The sequence below is a fragment of the Tubulanus polymorphus genome, chromosome 6 (genome assembly GCF_964204645.1).
Source record: "Tubulanus polymorphus chromosome 6, tnTubPoly1.2, whole genome shotgun sequence".
NCBI lineage: Eukaryota > Metazoa > Nemertea > Palaeonemertea > Tubulaniformes > Tubulanidae > Tubulanus > Tubulanus polymorphus.
In genome coordinates, this window is record NC_134030.1 from 546,193 (window position 1) to 562,550 (window position 16,358).

General features: G+C 39.7%; 1 non-coding gene across 1 annotated transcript; it reads right to left on the minus strand.

The window, feature by feature from the left end:
* Positions 1-11,553: 11,553 nt before the first annotated feature.
* On the minus strand, positions 11,554-11,625 carry Trnaq-cug (transfer RNA glutamine (anticodon CUG)). Its single transcript has one exon. It is a non-coding gene; the product is annotated as a tRNA-Gln (tRNA).
* Between the last annotated feature and the right edge of the window lie 4,733 nt (positions 11,626-16,358).

A 16,358-nucleotide genomic window follows, 5' to 3' on the forward strand; every position in this document is an offset into this window, starting at 1 on the left:
GGTTACGTTCAATAACACAAACGTACATAGATTTGAATGAATTTCCCATCATTTATTTCTCAGAAGAAGCGATCAATAGAATTAACGATTTATCATCGTTTTCAAAAAAAACAACAACAGGAACCGTTTTTCCAACCGTCTGTATTATTATTGAACGTCGCATGGCTACGATAAACCCACACGACGATCACAGACTGAAAAAAAAACCACACATCGACGATGAATGGAAAAGAAGAAAGGGATTTATAAAGAGCCATCTAAAAAACTAATAATAAAGACATTTAAATATAATGCTGTAACTCGTGCTAGTCTGTGAGCACGTGGCACCGCATTGTAACACGTGACTGGTCGCCCGCACCAGCAGCAGCAGCAGCAGCGGCGGCAGTGGCGGCGACGTTATACGGGTCCCCGTTAATTCTAAACAATTCAAAATATTCAAAATAACTGTCTGGTCATAACAGGTACATAAATCACGTTAAAAAATCGATCAATGTCTGGTGGTAACTGCTATAGTACCTGCTATCACTCCGTGTGTACCTGATGATCCGTGGTCTGATGGTACCTACTATCCGTGGTCTCATCGGGTACCCATCTGTGGTCTGATGGTACCTACTATCCGTGGTCTCATCGGGTACCCATCTGTGGTCTGATGGTACCTACTATCCGTGGTCTGATCGGGTACCCATCTGTGGTCTGATGGTACCTACTATCCGTGGTCTGATCGGGTACCCATCTGTGGTCTGATGGTACCTACTATCCGTGGTCTGATCGGGTACCCATCTGTGGTTTGATGGTACCTACTATCCGTGGTCTGATCGGGTACCCATCTGTGGTCTGATGGTACCTACTATCCGTGGTCTGATCGGGTACCCATCTGTGGTCTGATGGTACCTACTATCCGTGGTCTGATGGTACTAAGTATCTGTGGTCTGCTGCTATGTCTGTTGGTACCAGTCTCTTTTGTTCCAATTTTCTCAGCAATAAAACAATACGATATTATGTGAACTTATATTATTTCAATGAGTTTTGGAGATTGTTATTGTTTCTATAATCACAAAAAAGAAATTGATTTATTACAAAAATCAACCGCGCTCTGTCTCAAACTATCCACTGCTGACAGACCATAACCAACTTTTGAGTAACTGCAGAACTAGAAATGCATCATAAGATTTGAGATCGGAGTTTACTGATTAACAATGACCTATTCTTTCTAAGGAATCTAAAAGAGTGAACGCTATGGAACTGGACCTGAGTTGCTCAAAAGTTACTCAAAACAAACATAATAGTGAATTAATGGTATCTATTGTGGTATTTATAGCGGTAATTTCAACCATTCTTTCGGGATTTAGACCCCAGAATGATTCATACAACTCCAACTCCAGTCTACGGAATTCCTCCCCCGATCGTGACTATTTCATAGGATTCAGTTAAGAAGCAAATCGAGATATGTAGATTATATTTTTACCCGATTTTTTCTCCTACTCGTCGCCGAAGTCAGACATAATCTGCTCGTATTCCAGCAGTAGCAGCAGCAGCAGCAGCAGCAGCAGCAGCAGCAGCAGCATCAACAGCTACAGGTGTCGAATTCTACCAAAACACGTGAGGCGCGCGCATACTGACGTCATCGTAACCCGGGCGACAGTACAACAATGTCGATATGATCGATGCGATTTACATAACCGTTTATATTGTAAACTAATTATCACCTTGGTGACGAGATTTTGAAATGGATGAGACCGCGAATGACACGATAACGGCTTTAATTATCGTAATTATGTGTGCGCACGCGTGGTAATGATAGAGATTTGATCGTATTAAAACTGCTCATTTTAACTCCGGTCACGATCGCGTCGTCAAAATCAAACAGAAATTGATTTCATTTCGTCTCGCATTCGAGGCTACGAGTTGATGAATTATTATTGTCTGTTCTCATAAATCTAAATCGGTTTTGTTTCGTAACGGGCCATTTATTTAGTCTGCCTAATTCCGACAAAAGGCGGCGTCTATCCGTCATTGTGCGGTGATTTGAGAAATTAGGCATCGAAGATTCTTCTTTTCTTTTATTAAAAAAGAAATCCTTATACCCCCCATACAAACAAAAATCATAGAATTTTTTGAATTCATTTAAACCTCTAAAAATGCTTCATAAATGCTTGAATATTCCCCTATACATGAAATAATTTCCGAAAATAATGAAGGATCTCGGAATCATGTTTCTTTGTCATATTTCTGTAAGTCAGAATATAATCGTTTAAATTGCCCGGCTTATTTTCGAAGTATATATTGTGTCAACTTGCTTCGTTCTTTTCAATGTAATTTATCCTGAAATAAAATTCTATACAGAGCAGGAAGTGAATGGAGAAATTAGATTCTAAAAATCCAATTACGGAATAAGAATAAACGAAGGTAAGGAAATTGTTTGGTGATATCATAGTGCTGAAAATGGAGCGAATATTGCATTCATGATATCAATGATAAACCAAGATTGATATGAGAAAATTTCATGTTTTTTTAATACTTCGAACGGAAAATTAAAAGTTTTGAATGGTTTTAAGGACGTTGATTCACACAAAGCGCGGAACGTGAGGAATTTGTGTGAAAATGAACTATAGTTAAACTACAAGCATCGAGACTTACGTTTGGGTTTTAGGGTCAAATTAGAATAAAAGATGGCGGTCGTAAGAAATATGGGAAATATATTTTCTCACAAGATATTTAACAGTGAAATAGACACTGAACTATGCGATAAGATTTGTTCTCATGGAAAACTGCAAGCATTGAGTTTACGTTATATTTCAGGGTCAAATTAGAATAAAAGATGGCGGTCATTAGAATTATGGGAAATAGATTTTTTTCACAAGAGACATCGACACTGAAATAGACAGTGCGCTTTAGTATAGAACGATTGGTTCTCATGTAGAAAATGTACATTACAGATCATTTCTCACAGGACAGACCCCCGTAAAAAACACCACACAACAAACAACATGTGCACCTTATAGTTCTGTTCATAACTGAAAGAAAGAAAGTGACATCTACCGCATTAACATCGGTTCTTTGTCGATATTGAGACGCCGAACAATGACGACTATGTGATTTTACGAACGGCTTCAAAAGACAGAATGTCACCTATAGTAACCCTCGCAAGAATGTGAACCTATAATCACCTGACACAAACACACATCTATCGAGCTATCTATATAACTCACTATTCTTTACGATAATCGTAAAATTTCAATAGTTTTGAAAGTAATTTGAGTGAACGCATTGAAAAAAAAAGAAAACAAGCCGACGTTCTCTCTACATAGCGTGATATTTATGCGACGATTTTCCGATGGGAAAAAACGGCGTGGGTTGTGTTAGTATTACGAGTATTGTATAGTCCCGACGGCGTGGTTTACGTTCAGGGGAGGAGGGTATCATGGCTGATGGATGTCTTACGTGTGATAAAACCCAACAATTAAATACACGTTTAAATTGATAAATCATACGTTCGCATTGTTGCGACGACAATAAATTCACAATAGATAATTGATCAGAATTCTCTCTACGTTCAACCAGCGACGACGCAACAATCGAAATGACGAGTATTTTTTATCGTTGTTGTCATAGATACTTCAACTCATTCATAATGAAAGAATGGTCACGAATTATTTTTATTATTATTTTTTTTTATTATTGTTATTATTATTTAGATAAAAAGCCCTCGGTGAGTAATGATTATAATCTTACATTCCATTGATATCATCGACACCTTCCACGAAATGGATAGAAAGAAATGGTGTGAATTTAGATTCGGGGTTGTATGAAGCCACTGTGGGCTTGTACTACTGTCATGGCTCTCAAACAACTTTCACCAAATGAAAAAAAGAGATTTTGAATTGAATGTATGATTAGATTTTGAATTAGTATGAAGCCCATTAAGGGTCTAAAAGTCACTGCTGTCAAGTTTTTGCTTGTATTATTTTGTTACACAAAAATATACATTAAAAATGGCTAGAAATATCTTGCTTTGAGATTTTTTTTTAAAAATCGTCAAGTGGGGTGGTTAACCTACTTTGAAGAATTGGGCGTTTTTACCCAGGGGAATTTTACCTACAACCTATAATACACCGTTGCTTAATTTTCATTTTTAGGTGGGTTTTATATGAAATCTCAAATTTACGTAGATGATGATAGTGATAACAATGATAATTTCAAAACTCAAAGCACTTTACATTGAAACAATCTCAAAGACATATTTCTGAATCATCAGTTATCAGTTGTAAAATCGTATATCGTATTATCTCAATATTGTGAGATTCTCTCATAAACAATCTCAAAGTTATCTTGATAATGTGATAATTCATTATTCAACACATTATGACATAAAATCACTTTACATTAAAGGAATCTCTAGGATATATTTTTAAACAGTCGGATCGACATTTATCAGTATTTATTGTAAAATCCCAAAGTTATCTTGATAATGATATCGATAATCTCTGAGAAATATTCCCGAAAATGTCATTTTCAATATTGTGTGAATTTCGTATATACATGTGACTATAGAGACCTCTGATCGTCTGCTGATTATAGATTGTGTGTGAAATTTCCCAGATGAATTCTACATCGTCTGCCATCGCGATACACAGGATGTTTCACCCGAACACAACGGAACTCACTCTTACAAATCCGACCCCCGAATTACCCAATGTTTTGCAACAAGGCCCCACCCGACTCATCGTGTATCATATAGGCAGTTTGGTCATCTGCCGGTGTGTACCCTATAATTTCACCGGACACTATGGACGCGTTATAGACGCGTTAACGTACAACAATAGAGTAATAATCGTGTAGACATTGTTGTAATACGTAAACGGTCCGTGTTGACGTAACGACTCCGACATTTCAACAATAGATTTTATTTTTGTACTAGTGTCACTGGGGAAGTTTGTATTCTGTACTAATTTAGTTTACTATGTGGTTGTGTGTATACTGAATGTAGGGTTAGGGGGGGGTTCGCGGGGGAGGGGCGGGGGAGGGGGCGGGTGTACTGAAGGACGCCCCTCTGTTAGAAGGTGTATTCATTCAGGAATCTGTCCCGTGGTGCTTTACTGACAATCTTTAATTAGTGATGATTTGAATTGCTATCGATGTGTGTCCTGGATAGGAATGGTTGATCTTCAGACAATCTACAGCCTGAATATGAGTTGCGGACGATCAGTTTTTGAAAGTGCGCTGAAAAAAAAGTCTAATATCTGGTGTTTATAGTTAGTTCATTTTCAATTAGAAATGTCTCAGGTGAAGCACTGAACACATGTGAAGTGTGGACGATCAGTTTCTGAAAGTGTGCTGATAAAATGTCTAATATCTGGTGTTTGTAGTTCATTTTCAATTAAAAATGTCTCAAGTGAAGCACTGAACACATGTGAAGTGTGGACGATCAGTTTCTGAAAGTGTGCTGATAAAATGTCAAATATCTGGTGTTTGTAGTTCATTTTCAATTAGAAATGTCTCAGGTGAAGCACTGAACACATGTGAAGTGTGGACGATCAGTTTCTGAAAGTGTGCTGATAAAATGTCTAATATCTGGTGTTTGTAGTTCATTTTCAATTAGAAATGTCTCAGGTGAAGCACTGAACACATGTGAAGTGTGGACGATCAGTTTCTGAAAGTGTGCTGATAAAATGTCTAATATCTGGTGTTTGTAGTTCATTTTCAATTAGAAATGTCTCAGGTGAAGCACTGAACACATGTGAAGTGTGGACGATCAGTTTCTGAAAGTGTGCTGATAAAATGTCTAATATCTGGTGTTTGTAGTTCATTTTCAATTAGAAATGTCTCAGGTTCAATTAGAAATGTCTCAGGTGAAGTACTGAACACATGTGAAGTGTGGACGATCGGTTTATGAAAGTGTGCTGATAAAATGTCTAATATCTGGTGTTTGTAGTTCATTTTCAATTGGAAATGTCTCAGGTGAAGCACTGAACACATGTGAAGTGTGGACGATCAGTTTCTGAAAGTGTGCTGATAAAATGTCTAATATCTGGTGTTTGTAGTTCATTTTCAATTAGAAATGTCTCAGGTGAAGTACTGAACACATGTGAAGTGTGGACGATCGGTTTATGAAAGTGTGCTGATAAAATGTCTAATATCTGGTGTTTGTAGTTCATTTTCAATTAGAAATGTCTCAGGTGAAGCACTGAACACATGTGAAGTGTGGACGATCAGTTTCTGAAAGTGAGCTGATAAAATGTCTAATATCTGGTGTTTGTAGTTCATTTTCAATTAGAAATGTCTCAGGTGAAGAAATGAACACATGTGAAGTGTGGACGATCAGTTTCTGAAAGTGTGCTGATAAAATGTCTAATATCTGGTGTTTGTAGTTCATTTTCAATTAAAAATGTCTCAGGTGAAGCACTGAACACATGTGAAGTGTGGACGATCGGTTTATGAAAGTGTGCTGATAAAATGTCTAATATCTGGTGTTTGTAGTTCATTTTCAATTAGAAATGTCTCAGGTGAAGCACTGAACACATGTGAAGTGTGGACGATCAGTTTCTGAAAGTGTGCTGATAAAATGTCTAATATCTGGTGTTTGTAGTTCATTTTCAATTAGAAATGTCTCAGGTGAAGCACTGAACACATGTGAAGTGTGGACGATCAGTATTTTCAGCAAACTGTCAAATATATCTGCTGTCGTCCCGATGTTGAGATTGTTGATCGGTTCCAACTCTCGAATTAAGCGTGGGCGACTCCGACTTTTTCAGGTCGACTCCGAGTTTTTGTTGTTCTTTAAAAAATTCTCATCATAATAAAATAATGCGACCAAAAGCCGCCGGAACCGGAAACGCGTGGGTGACGCGATAATAATTCAGCAACAATCGTTCGATCGTGACGTTTGGTTTATCCATCCGCGTGACGTCATTTTTACGATTGACATTGTTGAAAAAGCGTTACGTTCACGACGACGTTTCGCAAATTATACTTCCGGTTATGTTAACATCCGATTAACGTCCGATCCGGAGACGTCCTTACGTTAACGACGTCATAACGTAAGTGTTCGATACGTTATTCGACGTTGTTAAACGTGACTTACGCGTGTTTGTTTACGTTAAACACCCGAACACAACAATGCGAACCGTTATCATTTCAAATTGAACTCGTAAAACGATTATTTCAGAATCGCGACTCGTGATTGGTTATTTGATTACTTCCGGTTGTCAATTGGCTCCTAATTTTCGCACCTTGTGTTCGATGAAATCCTCGATTGCCAATAATGAAAATAAAATTGTCGCTTTCAGATAGATTAATGGTCCCGTAAACTGTGTATGATATGAATATAATTACCGGGGTGTTTGTTGAATTAACGGGATTCGAACCCAAATCGTCTCGCGTGTTGCCGTGTCTGTTTCGAGATTAACCCAATTATATCAGCATTGTGTCGTCGTCGTGTGTCGACTTAATTGAAGTAATCAAATGAAAACAAGGTGTCAGAGAACAATTCTTTCATGACTGAAAAGAATGTGACTTTATCAGTCTCTGGTTAGATTATCGATATACGATTATCTACTTAAGTCAAACGATTTTCGACGTAAGCCAAACGTTGCGAAAAATTAGTTTATTAAGTCGAATATCAGACGCCAATACAAACTGTAGAACTGGTCCCGGGGTTGGTTGCAGTTCCGAAAATTCCATTTCAATAACTGTTTTAGTAAAATCTGAACTCGGGCTCACAACTAGGTTATGAGGTATGGAACTGGGCCCTGAACATCTAAATCGCAGTATTTCGATGATAAAGTATTTCTAATAGAATTCAGTGATGGGAGGTGTTTGTGGTATGGTGGCGCATTTGTAACAGATGGCCTCGCGTGTACGCGCCAGTTTAAATGCTTAAAAACTAAAATCCCTGAAGCTTAGGCTAAAAATCTGCGCCATCCCCCTCTCTCTCTCCCCCCCTCTCTCTCTCTATCTCCCTCCCTCCCTCCCTCTCCCTCCCTCCCTCCCTCCCTCCCTCCCTCCCTCCCTCTCACTCTCTCTCTCTGTCTCTTAATTCCTCGTGGTCGAGTCTTCAGATTCCCCGGAGGGTAATAATAAAACACGGAATGATAGTGATCGTAGTCCGTCTGACCGGGCGCGTAACCGGGCGTGAAATCGGACTCAGTAACTGAACGGTTCTAACGTAGACTATCAGTAGGTCGGATCGGTTTGAGGCTTCAGTCCGTATTTTACGGTTCACTAGTCATTTAGAAATCTATCCTATTTCGGATTGATATTCGATATCGTTGAGATCTCAAACCGAGATAAAACTATCAAAACCGGGGCTCGTTCAAAACCTTCTTTTTGTGTCGTTTGAGAATTTTCATTATTCGGGAAATTCTTCCCGTCGGCAAGTTTTATTTGTAGCTGTGATATTTGATAATTTTTTTTTGTTTGAGGGGGGGGGGGGTGAGAGGAGGGAGAGTGGGGAGTGGGGGGGGGGGATGAAATCAAACCCGGTTCATATATACGCCAAAGATATAAAATTGTTTGAAGGGGGGGGGGGTGTAAAGAGCCATCGGGATGAAATAACGGAAGCAAGACTTTTTATCTTGCCTCCATTATTTTAACCCGTTATAGAATCCAAGATATAGAATTGAAATAAAGGAAAATATAATCGTACGTGGTAATCCTATGTGGTTTATTTTATTATTTATACGTTGAACCCGATGAGACTATTATCGAAATACATTAGCTATTATTGTGGTTTTATGGACAAACATTGTTAGATAAAATATAAACCAAAACGGTTATTGGTTCACGTAAGTTAATCTAGAGATTATCCGTCACTATATGGGGGATTATTGGATTATCTCGTATTATTGTGAATTGTGTTAATTGTTGACGCTGTTACTGCTGATACAGCGCCGCTATCAGACGTTAAATAACGCCACTCACGCAGACACGACGAGTTGAGATCGCGACAAGCGATCAGATTGTGTGGCGGCGGAGACTGCTCTGTCGTGTACTGTGTACACTGTGCGGTGGTGATGAATCTCTGCGGGGGGTTAATTGAATCTCTATCATGTAGTGAGGAGAGGAGTCTTTCTGTCAGTTGATTCTAGCTCCTTCTGAGTCTGAGCTACTGGAGAGTACTGTCTCCTCTCTCCTCTCTCCTCTCTCCTCTCCGCTCCTTTCCTCCTTCCTCTCCTCTCTCCTCTTGTCCTCTCCTCTCTCCTCTCCTTCCTCTCCTCTCTCCTCTCTCTCTCTCTCCTCTCTCCTCTCTCCTCTCTCCTCTCTCCTCTCTCCTCTCCTTCCTCTCCTCTCTCCTCTCTCCTCTCTCCTCTCTCCTCTCTCCTCTCCTCTCTCCTCTCCTTTCCTTCCTTCCTCTCCTCTCCTCTCCTCCCGTCCTCTCCTCTCTTCTCCTTTCTTCCTTCCTCTCCTCTCCTTCTTCCCCTCTCCTCTCCTCTCCTTTCCTCCTTCCTCTTCTCTATTATCTCCTATCCTTCTTCTCCTCTTCTATCCTCTCCTCTCTCTCCTCTCTCCTCTCTCCTCTCTCCTCTCTCTCCCCTCTCCTCTCTCCTCTCTCTCTCTCTCCTCTCTCGTTTAGTCCCTCCTCTCCTTCCTCCTTCCTCTCCTCTCCTCTCTCCTCTATCCTCTAATTACTGCGGCATTGTTCTCGATCTCGCATTGATTTCAGCATCAAACGATTTTTGTTCTATCGCTGTTAATTGCCGCAACAGCGAAACTGCAGTTCTTTATCCGTTCCCGATAAGCGATATCACATCCTCACTAACCCCGGGCCAGTTCCGCTCTGTCTCTGTCTCTTTGTTACTGTGATCCACGCGCCGTAAACTTTCGATTGTTGACGGTTCGAATCCCGATTAATTGACACTATTGTAACGTGGTGTCCCTGGTTACAGACAATGTCTATTGATAATCACTTTGGTTTAAAATGAAGAAATCTTTAAACACGTACAGTCGTCTGGCAAATTCGTGATCTATGTATGATCAATTTAATCAACTTTAAAAAACCAGTCTAATGAATTGTTTTTTTTTGTCTAATCGTGAACGTACAGACCATATAGTAGTAGTTTTACTGAATCTATCGAATTCTCACTCAGTTTATCATTTATTGATATATCACGCATTAAATGTGATGATATTTCAGCACATCAATTATTGATACATCAAATATCTAAATTTGATATGATAATTCAGTATATAATATATTGCTCTATTCAGTATATCATTATTGCTATATCAAGTATTTGAGTATTTGATATGACATCTCGATCAGTATATTGATATATCAAGTGTTTTAAGGTGATATGATAATTCAGTATATCGTTTATTGCTATATCAAGTAATAATTTGATACGATATCTCAAATACTAATGATATTGTATACATATTTATGTTCGCATCAGCGATTTATGAAAACTATATTTATGGGTATAAATCCAGGACAAACAATCAGCCGTAAATAATCGTCATTAACAGATAATAGTTACTGATTACTAACATAACGTTAATTACAGTCGATTGTTGCAGTCAGCGGTAACCAGCGGTAACGCTTCGTCCAGCCTCATCCGGTGTAAAACCGCGCGCGCACCGCGGTTACATTCATCGATATTCATCGATTTCACAAAAGCGTTTGACTCGATTCTCCGGTTAACTTCCGCCTCCACCCGATAAATCAATATCAATCTCACCCCGTACAGAAAGCAGTATTGACGGGTCGGGAAATAAGTAAAAGAAATCAGTTCTATAACCAGTCGAACAATTTAAGTCATTAGACTTAAGACCAGTCTAACAACTTAAGACCAGTCTTCAGATTTAAGACCATTAGATTTAAGTCTCGCTTATGGAACTGGTGCCGGGTCACAAGAAATTGTTGTTATTCAGTAATCATTCACTATTGGCATGTGAGGTCGTGGTAACGTCTCGGTAAGCTCTGGTGAGGTTTCATTGAGGTCTCGAGAGGTCTCGGTAACGTCTCGTGAGGTCTCGGTAAAGCTCTCGTGAGGTCTTGGTGAGGTCTCGTGAGGTCTCGGTAAGTTCTCGGTAAGACCTCGATGAGGTCTGGCGGGTAAGGTCTCGTGCGAGGTCTGTAAAGTTAACTCGATTACGATATTTCTTGCGCAGTATAAGATGTATGAGTTTCACTGTGTCTGTCTGTCTGTGCTGCACGGTTAATTTACTCGAGGTTTTCTTGACGTTATAAGCGGAATAAATGATCGGGTATTAATCATTATTAGATGACTGGATAATTGGTAGAATTATCCGCGCACATTAAAACTGTTTCGAGCCGCGCGCGGGCTCAGTGTACCGACACAGAGAGAGTTATAGCTGCCGTCTGCTAGTGGTGCTGGCTCCTGTCTCTCTTCTCTCCTTCTCTCCTTCAGTCTCTTTCTCTCTCCCCTCCTCTCCCCCTCTCTCTCTCTCTCTACCTCTCCTTCTCCCTCTAGTCTTCCCCCTTTAATTCGGTAATCAATGAACGTGGTTAAACCTGTGATTAAAGTAGGTAAAAAACAACGCAATTAGAAGGTAGAGTCCAGAGTTATATATAGGTCAGAGAAAAAAAGTAGAAGGTTCTACCGAGACTCGAACTCGGATCGCTGGATTCAGAGTCCAGAGTGCTAACCATTACACCATAGAACCGATGCATGCCAGCCGAGCAATAATACCCATTGTATACAGCGACCCGCTGTGCGAAAGGGGTCATCTCTAATCACTACACATAACTATCTCCTTTCAGATATATATTTGACAATAGATTAGGCATTCGTCGTAGAATTTAATTTTGCGTTTTTCACGGACAGATCCAGGATGTTTAATATATATTCAGTTAGCGGGTTCACACGGGTTTTCCAATGGCTGTTGGTTTTTTAGAGACGCGCGTCCGCAGGTATCGAGGGTCCGGGGCCTATCTGAAGGACCTATTGCTAGGCTTTTATATACAATAAGTACATTTTATTTGATTTGTTACCCTCTTGTTCTGGAAAGGAAGATCCTTCAAATATTTCCGGATGCTTTTAGGGGATTGGGGCCGAAACAATGGATGCGCTGGGGACACCCCGGGCAATGTCCTCCCTGGATCCACCCCTGCTTGTACGCAATACCGGTCCACACAGCATCCAGTTCCACAGTTTGCGGTCCTGAACTGTGGAACTGGTTCATCTGACGCCGTTAAACGTCCCCGCAGGGCCCAGTTTCACAAAAAAATTTATCTCAAATTTTTGGTGTAATTGCCATTGGTTACGTCATGTTTTCGATCAGGACAACAATTCAAACTTTAACCGCTTTAGGCTTAAACTTTTTCAGGAAACTGGGCCCTGCTGTTCCACTTTGTTCAAGTCCAGAAACATTTCAAACAATGAAGTTGTTGCGGCGAAAAAAATGAAATTAAAATTTTGTCTCGGTTTCTGAAGTGGAATTTGAAGGATTCTTCAGAGCGAGAGAGAGGGAGAGAGAGAGAGCGAGAGAGAGGGAGAGGGGAAGAACTCGATCGGCTTAACGCATGAATACTCGTCTCCTCAGAAGATGCGAACAGTCACAAGCCGATGTATTCATCCGCAACGACGTCGTTCGGTAACAGAGAAGACGAAACCGGAAGTCTCTACGCATCATTTAGGATCGCTACACAATTCTGCTCACGACGACTCGATATTTGAATGTAAAACGGCCGTGATTGTTAAGATGATCGTCTGCCGCCTCTCGATCGCGTGGTTTTACGTATAACACGCCATTTTATCCAGGCTTAAATAACGCTTAATCGTTTCTATTACCGTCGATTATCTTCAATTCCGGGTGTAATTTGGTCGGTTAACAATCGCGGCGGTTTCGAGTGGGTTTTTTGTTCCAGTTGGGGAAACACGACCGTAGAGACAAGAGAGAGAGAGGGAGAGAGAGAGGAGGAGAGGAGGAGAGAGGAAGAGGGGAGAGAGGATGGAAGAGTTACTCAGTGTTTATTATCAAAGACGTTAGCGAGTATTTTACATTGTTGCGGCGTGAATTAGCTGATATTTTGTCCTTGTCACTAAACGCGTTTCTCGCACTTAATGCGTCACGTTACGCGGACCTATTGTTATTAGATTGTGGTTGATTCTATTTTATAACGGACTGATAAACTGTCTACTGTGTTTCCCCGAGGGCTGATGCTGTGTAGAGATTGGGCTAATTTTTCACTTGATTCTCAGCCGCGCTGAAAACGAAACTAAGTCAAACAAGGTTGCAATCTAAGTCCAATGATGTTCTGAAATTTTGTCTCGTAAAATTAGGAAAGATGCCAAATGCCGTCTATGGTCCCGGCTTAAATCGAAGACTGGTTTTAACTTAGCTATCATAACAAGAACTAAGTCGTGATGGAAGCTATTTGAGCTTAAACGGGTGTCATATTGTAAGATTGGTTATAGAACCAAAATTATCTTAGACTTGTCTTAAGTTGTTAGATTGGTTATAGAACCAAAACGAGCTTAAACTGGTCTAGGTTTTGAATTAGGAGACACTGAATATGTTTCGACTGGTCTCGGCTGGTTTCGACTGGCTGCTGCTGCTGCTGCTGCTGCCGCTGCCGCTGCCGCTGCCGCTGCCGCCGCCGCCGCCGCCGCCGCCGCCGCTGCTGCTGGTGGGCCTCGCGATTTCTAATGAATGTTTCGAATGACGATGACAGAAGAAACTCGTGAACGGATGGTGTTGAGTTGTTGATCGGGTGTTGAATGTTGTCGGGTTGGTGTCAACTTCGCGAAAATCTCGGTTCGGTGTCAAATCTCGCGAGAATCACGCGTATGTCCCGATCGTGAAAATTACCTATAATTATCGGCTAATTTTAGTTTCAACACATCGAACTCACACCGGCTTAAATCTCACAACTTTGTGTCACACTCAATTTTACACCGAGCAAGTTCCAACTTGAAGTAATCAGACTGAATTCTGTTTAAAGCCCCCTTGTCTATCTACATTTATCAGTCAAATTCTCCGCAACAAACACGCCTTGTCATAAATTTATTGATATTGAATCTGTTTAAATTTTCTTCTATGACATCACCAACGTCGCTGCATCACGATGTGATGTACAAGGGACCTCCATTTATCGCGGTCTACAGTAAGTTCCTCAAGGAAAGTTAATGTTTCGCTTGGTGTCAATTTAAGAGTTTAAGTTTAAGACAGCTTAACGATTTAAGTGTCCATGGTTACATAATCTTCCTGTTACATTATTGATTTTCCTTTAAGCTTCTGTTATGTGAATGATATACGTATCTGTTAAAAACTAGAGAAAAATGTTATACATTTTTGAAATCGAATAAATTCAAGAAAATATGGACGCCAAAACACGTGATTTATCTGTTTGTATAGAGGGCGTGGTTTCGTCTATTTCCGCTTGCTGTTGATCGCTCCCTCTGATGCCGAATCCGATCAAAGTCTATGTTTCTTCGGTTTTGAAAACTGATCTTCAATGTTTCAATGTCTAAAGGAATGATTCGTAAGATACAATTTGATAAATGAGATTTGAATATATTGTTTTGATTTGTTGGTGCAACCAACACCAGACGGCGCCCTGTTCATAAAACCAACACCAGACGGCGCTCGGGTTCATAAACCCGATCGGCGCCCGCGATGAAAGGATTTACTTAGATCTGATTTCTTTTTACAACAAAAACAATGAGTAAATAGTTTAATAAATTCTTTCCGGAAAACTTTCAATGTTCCGATGTAAATAAAGAAATTCACGCAGAACACAAATTGTCGAAACGTGTCGAATACATAATTTAACAGATGCCATAATTTTCCCGTGTAGAAATCTAATAGTGTTCTTGAGTTTATTCGTATTCCGTGATTTACTAACAAAAAATACCTAATGATGGTCATGGTTTCCAGCATAAATTTACAAAACGCTTGCGGTAGAACTAGTAAAATATACACAATAACTACAACAAGAAGAGTTTTACTGGCTGAAGATTGATGACGATCTGTTCTCTTCACTCTCAGCTCAGATCTCTTATTGCGTAATGCAGCAGTTAACACTGATAATATTACAATCATTAAAGATGGAAATATATCTTGTAAAAATGGTTTTACAGCTTGGATGACGTTATTTGACCACTTATTTAGATAAAATATTGAACTTGAACACGTAAATCTATCAAATGTTTCGTTGTATCTGAGAATTTTAGAGAAACTAACTCGAGAAAACCTGATCGCTGAATTCAAGTTCATAAGATACGCCCAGAAGATGATAAAAACTACTACAATTTTACGGCGAGTGACGGTGAAATGTTTCATGTGAAAGAAAGGAAAACGAATAGAAACAAATCTCTCGATAGCGATCACTATAACTGTGTAGTTTGATACAGATATTGCCTGGTCGTAAAATAGGTTCCAAAATATACACGCAGGAAACAATCGTCTGGGCAGATAATAGAAATAGTAATAGAAATAGTAAAGTGATGGACATAGTTTACTGTGTTTAGCGAATGTCAGATACGCACCGCGACATTCTCTATAAAATCCTAGATGCCACGTAAAAAGATCTTTCAGATACCGTGGAAACTTTTCCAACTCAAACAAGACGACAAGTTGATCTGAAAACGCGAGAGTTATGAGATAGGGGAACGTGTAACGAACTGACTGATAACTGCGACACTTTATCAGTAGAATTATTGTCAGAAAGTTAAACACACTTCCCGGCGGAAACAAGAACACATATCTGAATGTTCTGCCATAGTTGTAAAAAAAGTTTATAAAATTCCTGAAAGCTAGAATAGATTCCGGTAGCTTCACAGGAGGTCTACGAGTTGTAGTGGTGATAGTAGTAAAATTATCCATGACAAGAACAGAACAGTTTGATGCGACAATCTGTGTGTAGTCAGCGACTTCCCTCAAATTATAGGTTCAGCGGTACCACGATTTCAAAATACTTCCATCAAACTCCTGCTACAGAACACACTATAATCATCTAAACATTCACAAGTCACGCTGTGTTGCAGCTAAAATTGTTACAGTTTCATATGAAAATTCAAATACATTTCTTCACTTTATATTTCGAGGTGAAAGATAGATGAACTCTGAAACTATGAAAGGTTGAAAAAAATACCTATTTCGACAGTACGATAACCTGTTCACTCAAACGCGGTGAACGGATAATAACATTAAAATCCACTATCTATAAATTGAAATAATTTTAAAATCGAGAATTTATTCATTCAAAAATATATCATCGTCAGATGTGAGATATAAAAACAAGGGGTATATATACAAAGGAGAACTAGATTTAGGTAAGTGAGTAAGTAATTAGTGTTTGGCACACCTGACCCTAGAAATCATCGTCACCAGGGCCCAGTTTCACGAAAAAGTGTAAGCCTAAAACAGTTAAGTTTGAATTGTTGTCCTCATTG